General features: G+C 36.6%; 1 protein-coding gene across 1 annotated transcript in view; it reads left to right on the forward strand.

Annotated features, from left to right (window-relative positions):
- pcxb (pyruvate carboxylase b) overlaps positions 1–12755 on the forward strand; it is a 189721-nt gene that overhangs the window by 99892 nt on the left and 77074 nt on the right. The window lies entirely within an intron of this gene.

The following is a 12755-nucleotide window of genomic DNA, read 5'->3' on the forward strand; positions in this document are numbered from 1 at the left end:
GCTCAAGGGATCAGAGGTTCTTAAGACATAAAGGCACTTTTTTATAGAGATCTGAGACTGTCGCAACCAACAGTAGTCAAGTGCATACAGATATTACAGAGAGTAGGGACTTTTTTGAAAGACTGTTGACTAATAATCAGGCCAGAAGGACAGAAAATAAGGTATATGACAATAGGCTTGTATGTCCAAGCCGAAAGCAAAAATACTGCATAATGTTACACAACCACAGTCAGTCAGAGCATATTTGATGTGTAGTATAAAGCCATGTGGAGCAAGATTTGGGCGTCTTTAAGTTGCTCTCAGTATGTTGATATTATTTAAAACAAGGGCTTGGTGACTCAGAACATTTATTAGTCACTGATGTTGTTGTTGTTGTTGTTGTTATTGCAGTCATGCCAGTTTCTTACATGCCCCAAAGCATTTTGCGTAATAGCCTAATCTCTCAGTTGGCTGTCATATTTCAGGATTATGAATCTCTTGAAATTGTCAAGATTAGTTCACTAATGACTACTGTCATTCAGAATTTTTGGATGCTTCTACAATTGTACTCAAGCAGTTTGTATGTGTGTTTGTATTTTTTTTATGTGAGTGTTTTTTTTGGTGGCCAAAATGGCCATATTTAAAATGGTCATAAAAAAAATGGTACACTAGTCATGCCATACTGGCAGAGCAGAGCTAGTTTCATCAGCCGATCAGACACCGTCCAATTAGCCAAAATGAATTCTTCTGCCTGCAATATTTCACAAGTGGAATCTCTCCTAAGACTCGTTATCTTTATAGATGAGATGTCTGAACACCAGATCACACTAACCTGAAAACTGTTGGAGCAAATGTAGTGTGTGTGCATGAAGTAGGGAGTAAATGGACATAAGGAGGAGAAGAGAAAGGGTGGGGGGTGCACGAGGTGGCAGAACAGGCAAAAGAGCAACACAGTGGGAGAGATGGTAAGTGTAAATGACGTGTGAGTTGGTAGTGCCCATAGCAACTGTCACCAACAAGCATGTCTTTCTAAGAAGAGGCACTGGTTGCAGTGTTTTTCTCATTTCGGAGACAAAGAGAAAGACCTGTCGATGCCAAAGCTGAAAACCACCTCCATGCAATGCAGCGAGCCCAGAGCTTTTACGATTACTGCACACTTCTCAAAATAAAAATGATTTGTTTTTATGTTGCAGAGTGTTGAAATATATACATACTGTAGGTTATCCCATTAGTCGTTAAGCATTCTGAATGAGTGACAATAGCATGCAAATGTATTTAAATTTATTTGATGTTAGTTTGTGATATCTGAGGAACAGTGTACTCTTTTGAATATTTATAGAACATATAGTATAATGCGTTGATAAAAAGGGATTCATTATTTTATATATATTTACATAGAATTTTGTATTCCAAATAAAATGTTAACAATTCATAAGTATGCAATAAAAAAGCACTTATGAATATTTTGAAAAGTATTAGTTTATAGTTTATAGTCATAGTTTGTAAATTGTATTTTTTTTACCTACAAATATGAGCACAGAGACCAGTTGGATTTGAAAGCAGTTGTTAAACAGTTTAAAGTGTTTAGTTATAAAGTCAATTTATGCTTAATGCATTTGGAAACATTTTAGGAACACTCACCTTGTTAATGCAATTCATGTCTAATAAAGGTAATATATATATATATATATAATTTATTTATTTTTAAGAAAGGAATTTTGAAATAAGATATTATAATGTTGGTAACTAGTTTTGAGAATCATTGACTTCACTTTGTTGAGCAAAAAGAGTCCTGAGACATTTCTCAAAATATATTTTATATTCCACAGAAAAAAAAAAGTCTAACAATAAACAATGTAATTGGTAAACAATGAAATTAAATTTTCGTTTATGGATGAACTGTCAATTTAAAGATGCAGTTTCGAGAAATAAAGATACAATAAAAAATAAGGTATAAATTACTAAAAATTAACTCACAATCTTCCATAATTAGCAGCATCATATGGATGTGCAAAAAAAAGCACACCACTCCTTAACCCAACATTCACGGTGTTCGCTCTTTTCAGAAATCAGCCTATGAATGGCTTCTTTATAGTTGTCTCTGCAAATTACACTGGGATTTAGGAGAAAGTGTTTTAACACTAACTAACCTTGAGAGTATGCAAATATTATATGATAAATCATCACATTGTGCTGAAATTCACTTTGCGAATGTGCCACATCTAATGTGATCTGATCTAATGTGCCTTTAGGGTTTTCTTTACAAATTAAAGTTGCTGAAGTCTTCTTTAGATCTACCCACAAAAGTGCAAATTTGAAAAAGATGTGTCTCTTCTCTGGGAGAGGATATATGGAGAGCATGAAGATGGCAGCATGTGAAAGACTGAGGAAAAGAGAGGGATGTGCTTAAGTAGCAGTCTAATATACTTGAAAAGGTTTCTGTGCTGAGAGCTTGTCTGTCTGTGGCGTTTCTTGCTTTGAGCCATTTCTTACTTGGTTTTGATGTGACTTGTTTGTTTGCCGGCGTATTTTCAGAGATGATGCTATGGTTGAAAAATGATTGCAAGGACAACGAGATGAGTGCAGGAATAACAGGATAAGGGAAAGAGAGGGGAAGCTTTTGGTGAAGTGTATCATTGAAGAAAGGCCATTCAGGAAGTATTAAATCAAAGCCAGATGGTCTACTGATGTGCCTCAGTCTCAATCTGTCTTTACTTTTTTTACTTTACTTTACTTGCTTCTTCTATTCTTCCTAGCATGTTTTACATCTCTGCGTCTGATCACCTCTTTCAACCATTATCTGCCTTTCACTGCTATCTGGAGACACTTTGTACAGAAATCAGTGAACTTTGGAAATAGAGTAAGATCAGACTGCAGTGTATAACAATAACAGAGGCTCATGGAAAGTTAGGCAGCCTTATCTGTGCTTGAACTGCTTATCTGTGCTGAGAAAATGAACTGGAGAATAACACTCACATGAAATAGATCAGTAGGATCACTTGAGCTTAGAGTTAGTTTCCCCAGAAATGTCATTATGAGTGTATGAGCCGAGCAGAGCAACAGCAGTTCCCCCTCCCGCTTAAAGTGCTCTGTAATCACTCCATTCCAGCTCCACTCCAGGTTTTCCACTTATCGCTCATATTTTATGTTTGTGATGGAGCAGTATCGGAGTGATCATGGAGCGATTGAGAACACCAAGATGACGAATCTGCTACAGGGTAAATCATGCCCACTCTGGAGCACTCACATGTTCTGCCATTTACTCACCCTCATGTTGTTCCAGACCGTTGTGACAAGGTGACTGCATGGAGAAACTTTGAAGAATGTTCATGCTGCACTTTTCTAATACAATGAAAGCATGAAAGTGGCCATGGGCTATCAAGCTCTAAAAATTACAGTGCTGTTATGCAATGGATAACTACATTAAAGAGAGAGTTTTTAAAATGTCACATTCTCTAAGCACATGCTAATTTATTAACCGTGTGTGACATGCTCTTTAATGGACAGTAAGTAGAACATATCGCTAGATGAGAGTATAGAAAAGCAGCATAGTGCAATGACTTGACTTTTTGAGACTTTTTAGCATTTTTCGTACATTATTTCTGAACATATATATGTTTAAGACAAGTTTGTACAGTAAGTGCCTTCATATTTCATTCATCTTTTTTGCAAAGATATTTAACAAGCGAATTTGTTTCACACTTACACCATGTTGACAACTTATTTTGTGCTACACATTCTTTAATTGTTAATAAAGAAAATATTATTTGAATCATGTTGTGTTTACATTTTTAAGTTGATTACGTAAATAAATAAAAAAACTGAAAAAAATAAATCTTGAAACGGTCAAGTCGTTCATTCATTCACTAGTGAAAAACATATTCTATCATAAAAACATAAGTTAGTGTTAAATTAAGCAATCATTACTTGGAAATCTTTCTTTGCCTCTCATCTTCATTTCCATTAGTCTTTGTAGGATTTGACTTGATCTTCAGCTGATGCTTCATGCATTTAATTGGCTTATTTGCTGCATTCATTTAATTGGCTCTTAGGTAAAGTTGGTGCATGTTCAGTTGTTTGTGTGTAGTTGGAGTATTGCGGTTTGTTGTGTATCGAAGACTTTGAGATTAATCATTAATGAGAATTGTTGCAGTGACGTTGTGACAAAGATCGTTAAGGAATACATGTATCATTCATATCAAAAGAGCCGAGATCTCAGCAGAGAAAGAGAGCAGGGAGAAAAGTGGGAGGAAGAAGGAAATTGAGAGATGAGAGTAGGAGGAACAGGCACAATAAGATGGAAAAAGCCTTTGGAGAGGAATGGAGAGGGAGAGATTCGTTTTAGGGAAGATACAGTAACATTGAGAGTATGAGTAATGGTCTTACATTCCGAACAGCTGTTTCCGAAAGAATCACATCAGAAGTATACAGCTCGAATCTCACACATAATGCACACTCACATGGATCAGAGTTAGAGCTGAAGTGTGTCATTTTTCTTCTATTCCAGCTTAATATGCAGAGACAACTGTAAGTAAGCCATTTATAGGCTGATTCCTCTGAAAAAAAGTGTAAACTGTGGCTCTGTGACTCTGTTAAACCAATAGCACACAGTATTTGTTTGGTTACAGTAGTTGTACAGAAATGACAGACTCAAGGGGTTTTTCAACCAAAAATCTGTCATTGTTTACCCACCCTTATGCCCTTCTGAACTTGTTTGACTTGAAGAATTTTGGTAACCTTTGACTTCCATTGAAAGCCATTGTGAGTCATTTTGCAAAAAAAAGGACCACAGAAGAACGATAGTCATACGTAAATTTTTGTATAAACAAAAATTTTAAAATTTTATCTCTTTAAGACAACATCATTTCTATGAAATTGAGTTGAAATTAAATCTTAATTTGACCCCTTAATTTGACCCATTAATCAGTATTTAGAAATTGCTAAAGGTAATGTTCGCATTTCAGTTACCTAGTTACATGCTTATGAGCTGAACACCTTACAGTAAAGCGCTCTGTCACACACATGCACACATATATGCACATGTTGAAGAGGGAGGAGTAAATGGAGCTTTGAAGCTTAATGGGGATTTTGCGGTTGGGAATTGCTGTGACCGCCTTTGAAAGCAGCAACAAAAAGTCAAGATTGAGAGAGAGAGGACTGAGTGGGTAGATGGATAAAGATGAGTGGAAATCCAAAAAGAGAATGTTTTTTTGTCGGTTTGAGCTTTTATGCTGTGATGTGAGGTGTTTCGCTGTACTGGGCTGGATGAGTGTATCAGGGGGAATCTGGACAGTGGTGGCGTTTCAAGAATCCAACATGAAAGAGTGTCGGCATCTATTCCTGCGATACTTGACACACAAACTCATACTTTAGCCAAAGTGCTAAGCATATGGACAGGGCCTTGAATCATCGGATCACTGCATGTTATTTTGTGTATTGCACGACTACCTTCTGAAAAAGAATGTATATAAAGAAACATGAAATATTTAAGGGGTCCACTGAAGCGCTGCTGGTGGTAGAAAATATTATATTTATTTATATTTTTGTATAATTATTCACTTTTTTTCTTCACTGAAAGTGTCTCAGCCAAAGGTCTCAGAACAGTAGGAAGGTAGTAGTAGGCAGAAATAAAAACAATGGAGAGGGATCCAAAGGTGAGGGCAAGAAAGAGAGATAGCAGTTTTAATGATCTTCCTTTTATATCTACACCTCAATTATACTCTCTACTGCAACCGGAGACACAGACAAGGTGTAGGAGATCATTACACTGCTCGGCCTTAAAGGTCGACCTCTCACAAAAAAAAACACACAAAACCCCTTGTAATCTCCTCTCATCCTCCAAGGCTTCTGCTTCCTGTGGCTTTAGAAAGAAGAAGAGGGAGCCCACATAAAATTCATAATGAATATATTAGTTGATGGAAAAAAAAAACATCATGGACTTACACAAAAAACAAATGTACACAAAAGCAAGATAAAGTATAACGGTGGACATGCACATTACTCCATGCTCAATAATTACAGAAAATTAATAATAAATTCTAGAATGGACAGATACTCATCAGCTACATTACAGCCAGGATAGAAAGGCCCTCCAGTATAAACTGAGCCGTTTTTTCCTAAACAAGACTTCCTGTGAAACTCACATTTGAGAGTGGCAGAACTCCCTTTACTGTGTGCAGAGGCGCAGCAACACACTTCTGTAGAAATGGAGCATAATGGATCATTTCATATTCAGCACCCCAAGCATCACCTCATAAAAGAGAGATATGGTGAAGCTAGCCACACATCTACAGATGTGAAGAATGAACCAAGCATGGTTCTCACTGCCGCTGCAGACACAGACAAGATTTAGAGGGCGAATGGTCACACTCTGTATGAGCTCCCTTGTCTGTCCATGAGGATAATTCTCTCAGTACATTTAAAACTGACTGAAATCAGTCTCAAGTAATGTGACTTTAGTTATGTATTTATACAGAAGTCTTTCTATAAATATTGAAATGTTAGTATTTACTCTCAGTTTTGCCACATTCCATCATTAACAGTATTTATATGGAAAATACAAAATTATGGGTTGGTATTTTTTTTTTTTAATTGAAAGAAAACTCTTTTGCTTCCCAAGGCTCCATTTATTTAATCAAAAATATAGTAAAAACAGTAATATTGTAATACATTATTACAATATTAAATAACTGCTTTTATAAAGTAATGTATTCACGTGATAGCAAAGCTTTTTTTTTTTTTTGTTATTATTATTAATTCAAAGTTTAACAGAAAGAACAGATCTGAAATAGAATTGTTTGTAACTATTCCTGATAGAAAATAAATCAACCTAACTCAAACGTTTTTATTGCTTTCTTTATTTTCAGTGTACATCTTCTATCCAGAGACCAATAATAGAAAATAGCAAATCATGATGACGAAGTCATTCTGTCACAACATCTGTAATGTACGTTTGTAGCTAATTAATTCCATGCCTTCCCAGATGCATGGGAAGGGCTTTGGAAAAGCAATTTTGTTTTGCTTGCACACTTACATGTTTTACATGATTCCAGATTCACAGGCAGCCCACACATCTATCTTGTGTTATGCTGTTCGGTGGGCATGAACATGTAGGAGAGGTTACTATGAGGTTACGCTGAAAACTGAAGATGTTAATTGAGAAAAAACAGACTCTAAATGTGTATCTTCAATGATTCTGGGTGCTTCTGTTTTGCTATGGCTGATTAAATTGATTGCGTTTGCTTTCACACTTGTTAATTGTCAAGGCAACAATTCTTGATTGAAATGGAAATGGGACTCTCTTTCCCCCATTGTTTTTTTCCTTCCTTCACATTCTTCTTTAACATTTTGATCCAAAAATTTACATGGTTTCATTTATTCCCAATTATTTGTCCTTCTACTCATTCTCTAACTGCTTTCTCTGCTTTCCCTGCCTCATCTAAGTCTTTGTGATTAGCAGTCTTATTTGTATCCGGTCACTGCTGTTGTCTCTAAATGATGTATTTTCACTGGACGCATGTCCTTGTTTTATTCATTCACATTTATTTAGTATGATGTGGCTGCTAAGTGCCTCTCTGTCAAACCCTATGTTATTTGCTGTTAACAAATTACGCCAGGCCACCGAGAATACTGAAAGCCAGCATAAACAAACCATTAGCTGACAATATGTACAATGTGTGGACTTGTAGTTAAGCAGAGGGTTTTGATTAAAGCACCCTGTTCAGGGTTTTTTTCCCACTACTGTGGCCAAAAGCTTATGGCAAAAGGGCTCCTGGCATTGGAGCCTGTAACAAAGAAAGAAAATCAATACAAACGAGGAAGGAAATTTCCTTAAAAAGTGCATAATTTTCGTACAAAGTGCATAAAAGCTCTTAATCTGGACATAAATAAATAAAGTTAGCTGTTGTTAAGATATAGAACATTGCTGGCAAATGGCTTGAGAGGGAATTGGAAAATTACACCTTTGAGTTTTTTTTTTTACATAATTTCATCATAGACATCTTGCTAGGCTCAAGAGCACCTAAAGAGAACATTACACATACGCGTGCTGGAAACGCTAACATCTTTGCCTCTAGTTAGCGCTTGGTATTCACAGTGTGAAGCTGGTCTGTGGTGTGTATGTCTTGTGTTAGCACTGGCTGTTATCTCCAGTGTGGGCTTTGCACTGCAGGGAAGATGACAAGTGCAGGCCATGCACCGCTGAAAGAGATCAAGACAAAGAGAGAAGCTGAGTGTGAGCGAAGAGAATAGAAAGTAGGTAGCTGAAGCTCTCAGCAGGGTTGGTCAGTGGTTCAGGAAACTAGAACGATAAAGTTGTGAAGAGTGAACGTTCTCTGTTCCTTTGCTGGTGCATTGTAGAGAAAAACAAACGCAGGAACTGAAACAACTCGATTAATTTCATTGGAAAAACGTGCCTGTGGCGACATTTCTACAAAATTATGTTTACGTTGCATCTTGCACATTTCGATACTCTTTCAAAGTGAAACGTCCAGTGAGTGGCACTAAAAACACATTCAGTATTGTCCAAAACAGATGAAACTTATTCTAGCAATGTTGTATTAAATTTATTGTTGTGTGTGTCATGGCCGTTTGGAAATTAAATGTCCGGTGAATGGCGTGCAAGGATCAATAATCGATAAACTGCACTTATAATCATAATTTCTGTGAAAAGAAATGACACCAAAAAAGAAAAACCAAAGATGTTGGTTTATGTATAGGTACGTTTTTCGAGTTTTGCAAAAGTTGTAGGCACTTTTTCTTAAAGCTTAAATTATTACTTTATTTGCCATGTAATAAAAGCTATGATATATGAAAGATATCAAAGGGATAGTTCACACAAAAATGAAAATTCTGTCATTAATTACTCTCATGTCATTACAAACCCATAAGACCTTTGTTCATCTTCGGAACACAACTTAAGATATTTTTGATGAAATCCAAGAGCTTTCTAACCCTGCATAGACAGCAATGCAACTACCACATTCAAGGCCCAGAAAGGTAGTAGAAAGGTAAAGGTAGAAATAGTCCATGTGACATCAGTGGTTTAATCAGTGTAGTTGTTTATGGATGGTCAGAAAGCTCTCTGGTTGTTTTCCGAAGATGAAAGGACTTAGTTTGGAACGACCTGAGGGTGAGTAATTCATGACTAAATTTTTATTTTTGGGTGAACTATCCCTAGATTTCATTGGACAGTATCATAATTTGCTTACACTTTGTTTCAAACCTCTTTGACTTTCTTTTCTCTGCGGAACACGAAAGAGGATATTTGGGAAAAATACCCAAATTTACGTTTCCACTGTACAAAAACATTTATACAGGTTTGGAACAAAATGAGGGTGAGTAAATGGGTGAGAGATTTTTTTATTTTGGGGCTAAACTATTCTATTTAATAGGCCAACAAAACCAAAATCCTTTTTGTTGAGCAGAGTAAATAAAATGTTCTAGAGGAATAGAAACAAATCGCTTTAGTCTTCTGAGGTTATCTGGGCTTTTTGATAGGGTTAACCTTCATCATGTACAAATTCATGTTCTACCTTTTAATGTTGCCATCAGAATGATCTACAGATTTGTTTTCTTTTCGAGCTGTGGCAAGTCTTTGTAAATCACTGCAAACAAATCTCTTTGTCATTCTGACAGTCAACAGCTCCAATTGGCTGCCAAAGCCAGGTGGCATTGTTACCATGCCAACAACTTGTTCTGGACTAATTCGTTAGCTTGTGCAACTGGCAAATTGCCAGATAAGGTCTGCTAGTATATTTGAAGTTAGCAAGAATGCATACAACTGATATTATTGAATATTGCAGAACAGTATGCGTACCAATTAGGTAATCAAAGTTAACTGCATTTAGCCTTGAAGTCTAGTCAACTGAGAGGTTTTAATTAGCCTAGAATCCATTTAACAATATCACGACTGTTGTACTGCAAATGACCAAATTTAATTATGCCTCTAGCAAATCCAGTGCTTTGTTGAAGACGAGAGACATTCACGTAATGAGATGAAGTTGTAAATACTCTTTGAATGTTTGAGTGGTCATCCTCTTCCTCACAAATTAAGTATAGTGTTTTGTGCCACAATAATTGTGAATTATACTAAATATGGAAGAAAATGGTGGGTGGGTGAAATCTTTGAAATTCTTCAAACAGAAGAAAATCTTTCCAACATCATGCAACCAACATGTAGCCATATCCCCCAATAGGTTTCTCTTGTGCCATCATAAGTGGAATTATCGTTAATATATATATAATTTCCACTGATTTCTTCACCCAAAAATTAAGATGCCATCTTTTACTTACCGTTATGACATTTCAAACCCATAATTTCTATCTTCTGTGAAACATAAAAGGATCTAGCTTCTTTTTTCCATATAGTCAAATAAAAACGGTCACGTAGACTGATCAAATTATATCTGCCTATTTTGTCCTAGGTAGTGTAATTCATAAAGTGTTGCAACCTAGAATATCGGCACATTGGTGAAAGGTACCCTACTAAGTGCTTGACAAACTTATAACCCTGGCTGGTAAGGTTAGGGTTAGGAATAAGGATAAGGTTTGGCTTCTGTGTTTTGATTCACTCAAACATGTGATATTATCCCCTGCATTGTTCATAGACCTGATAATAAAAGGTTGCAGAGGTCTAAAGGAATCATCTGAAATGAGGTGAGAATGTCACCAGAGTGAAGTTTTGGTGGTGCGAGGCTATAAATCGCTACAGTTATGTTTCCCTTATGAGACTGCCCTGGATGACAAGTTCATTGTTGGCCATTCTGTTGCCAGCCTATTAGAGATTAACCAGTTTATGTGTTTGATTTGGCTGAGTGCAGCATTGTAAGAATAAACTGTATGTGTGTAAACATCAATCAAACTGGTTTTAATTAGTCAAATTGGGCCAGAATTTGCTGCAGGCACGTAAAGTAGAGCTGGATGTCCTTTATTTTAGGCTACATCTCACACACGCACACACTTTGGCACTTGGTGAGAAATAGCACATTTTCTCATCTCTTTTTTGGCCCATCTCTTTCAGACACATACACGGTCATGGTCACAGTAAGCACTGAGCCAACTTTAATCTTCTCAAATGATAAGGACCACTGGGATCTGATTATGTAACACAGATCGTAACAAAGGTTACGGCCATTCACTCTATAAAGTCTGTTGCTGTTGTTGTTGTTGTTGTTGTTTTTGCTTTTTTGGGGGTTTTTTGTTTGTAAATTAGGTAAAAAGAAAGGCATTTAAAGGGATAGTTCACCTGAAAATAAAAAGTCATAATTTTCTCAACCTCGTATCACTACAAACCTTTCTGGCTTTATTCTGTGGAAAATGAAAGGTTTTATATATACTGTAGTCCATACAGTGAAAGTCCATGAAATCCAAAATAACACTGGACCACTTTGACTTTCATTGTATGAGCATAATAAATGCCTTTTTAAAAAAGTAAGTCATACAGCAACAGGGTCAGTAAATGATTTTTTGGGTCAGCTAACCCTTTAAGACTACATGCACAACTGAATGTCTGCATGTTTTAGCATTTTCTTAAAAGACTGTCAGAATTAGACATTAATGATGCAGATTCCTCTCCATTATTCAGAAGTCCTGGGTTGGATATAACTATTGCCTATTGTGTCTGTGTTCCCAGAAACTGCTGTAAACCTGTCTGTTGCTGTGGGCAAATACAGAAGTCAGAGATGTACACAGTGTCTGTGCAATCATCCATCCATCCATGCACACACACACACGCGCGGCTCAAGTTATCTTCTCCCCCTCATTTCACCTAAGCCATTCTTAAATGGGCTTTATTGGCGATGAGATAAATTCTGGCAAAGTACTTACATGACAAAAATACCGCTAACGCGCACATTACAGACACAATGTCCTCTCTCATTTTTTCCAGCTCTATCCATTGTGCTCGCTCACTTTAGCTCTTCCTCTCTCTGTGTCCCGCATCAGCACTCTTGCAGACAGTGCTGTCCGTCCTATCTCTTTCCCTCAATCCGTCTCTTTCCCTGTCTTTATCTCAGCCTCACACACTGCCCTTCCTCAGCAACTATCTCAAACTGCAGATAGACAGGACATGACAATGGAAAAGAGGGAGAATAATTTAGCAATCAAGTCTCCTGCCCTCTTTTTATGGCAACAAAAGAAGGGTAAAAATCTTATGTAACTTAAAAAGTAACTATTTTCATCTTACCTTTACTAAGAGTGCGTAACAGTGCTGTACACTGTCCCTTTTTAATTTTTTAATTTTTTATTGAAGCTTCTGGGTTTAATACAAGGTAAGCTCAGTCGACAGCATTTGTGGCATAATTCTGATTGCTATAAAATACAATTTTAAGGTTTATGGAGTAGTCATGGTGATACGGGTGCAAAATTGGATATACAGTATATTGCCAAAAGTATTGGTTCACCCCCTTCTAATGAACATGTTTGACTACTTTAGTAATTTCTATGAGTACAAATCTTAATGTTTAAGCATATAGAGATATTCTAGGGAATGCTTCAAATTTTATAGCAACAGTTTGGACAGGACCCTTTTCTATTCTAACATGACAGTGCCTCTGTGTATAAGGCACAGTTCAAAAAGACATGATTAATTCAGTCAGTGTGGAATAACTTGACTGGTCTGCAGAAAGCAAAGTCCTAATCTCAGCTGAGAAAAAAATTATTTACTGTCACTTTTGATCAATTTAATGCACCCTTGCTGAAAAAATGAATGGTAGTGTAACTTTTTCACACTGAAATCATGTTTACACACATATCGTTTAGATACTGTTGGAACAGTG

The sequence above is a fragment of the Barbus barbus genome (genome assembly GCF_936440315.1).
Source record: "Barbus barbus genome assembly, chromosome: 2".
Taxonomy (NCBI): Eukaryota; Metazoa; Chordata; class Actinopteri; order Cypriniformes; family Cyprinidae; genus Barbus; species Barbus barbus.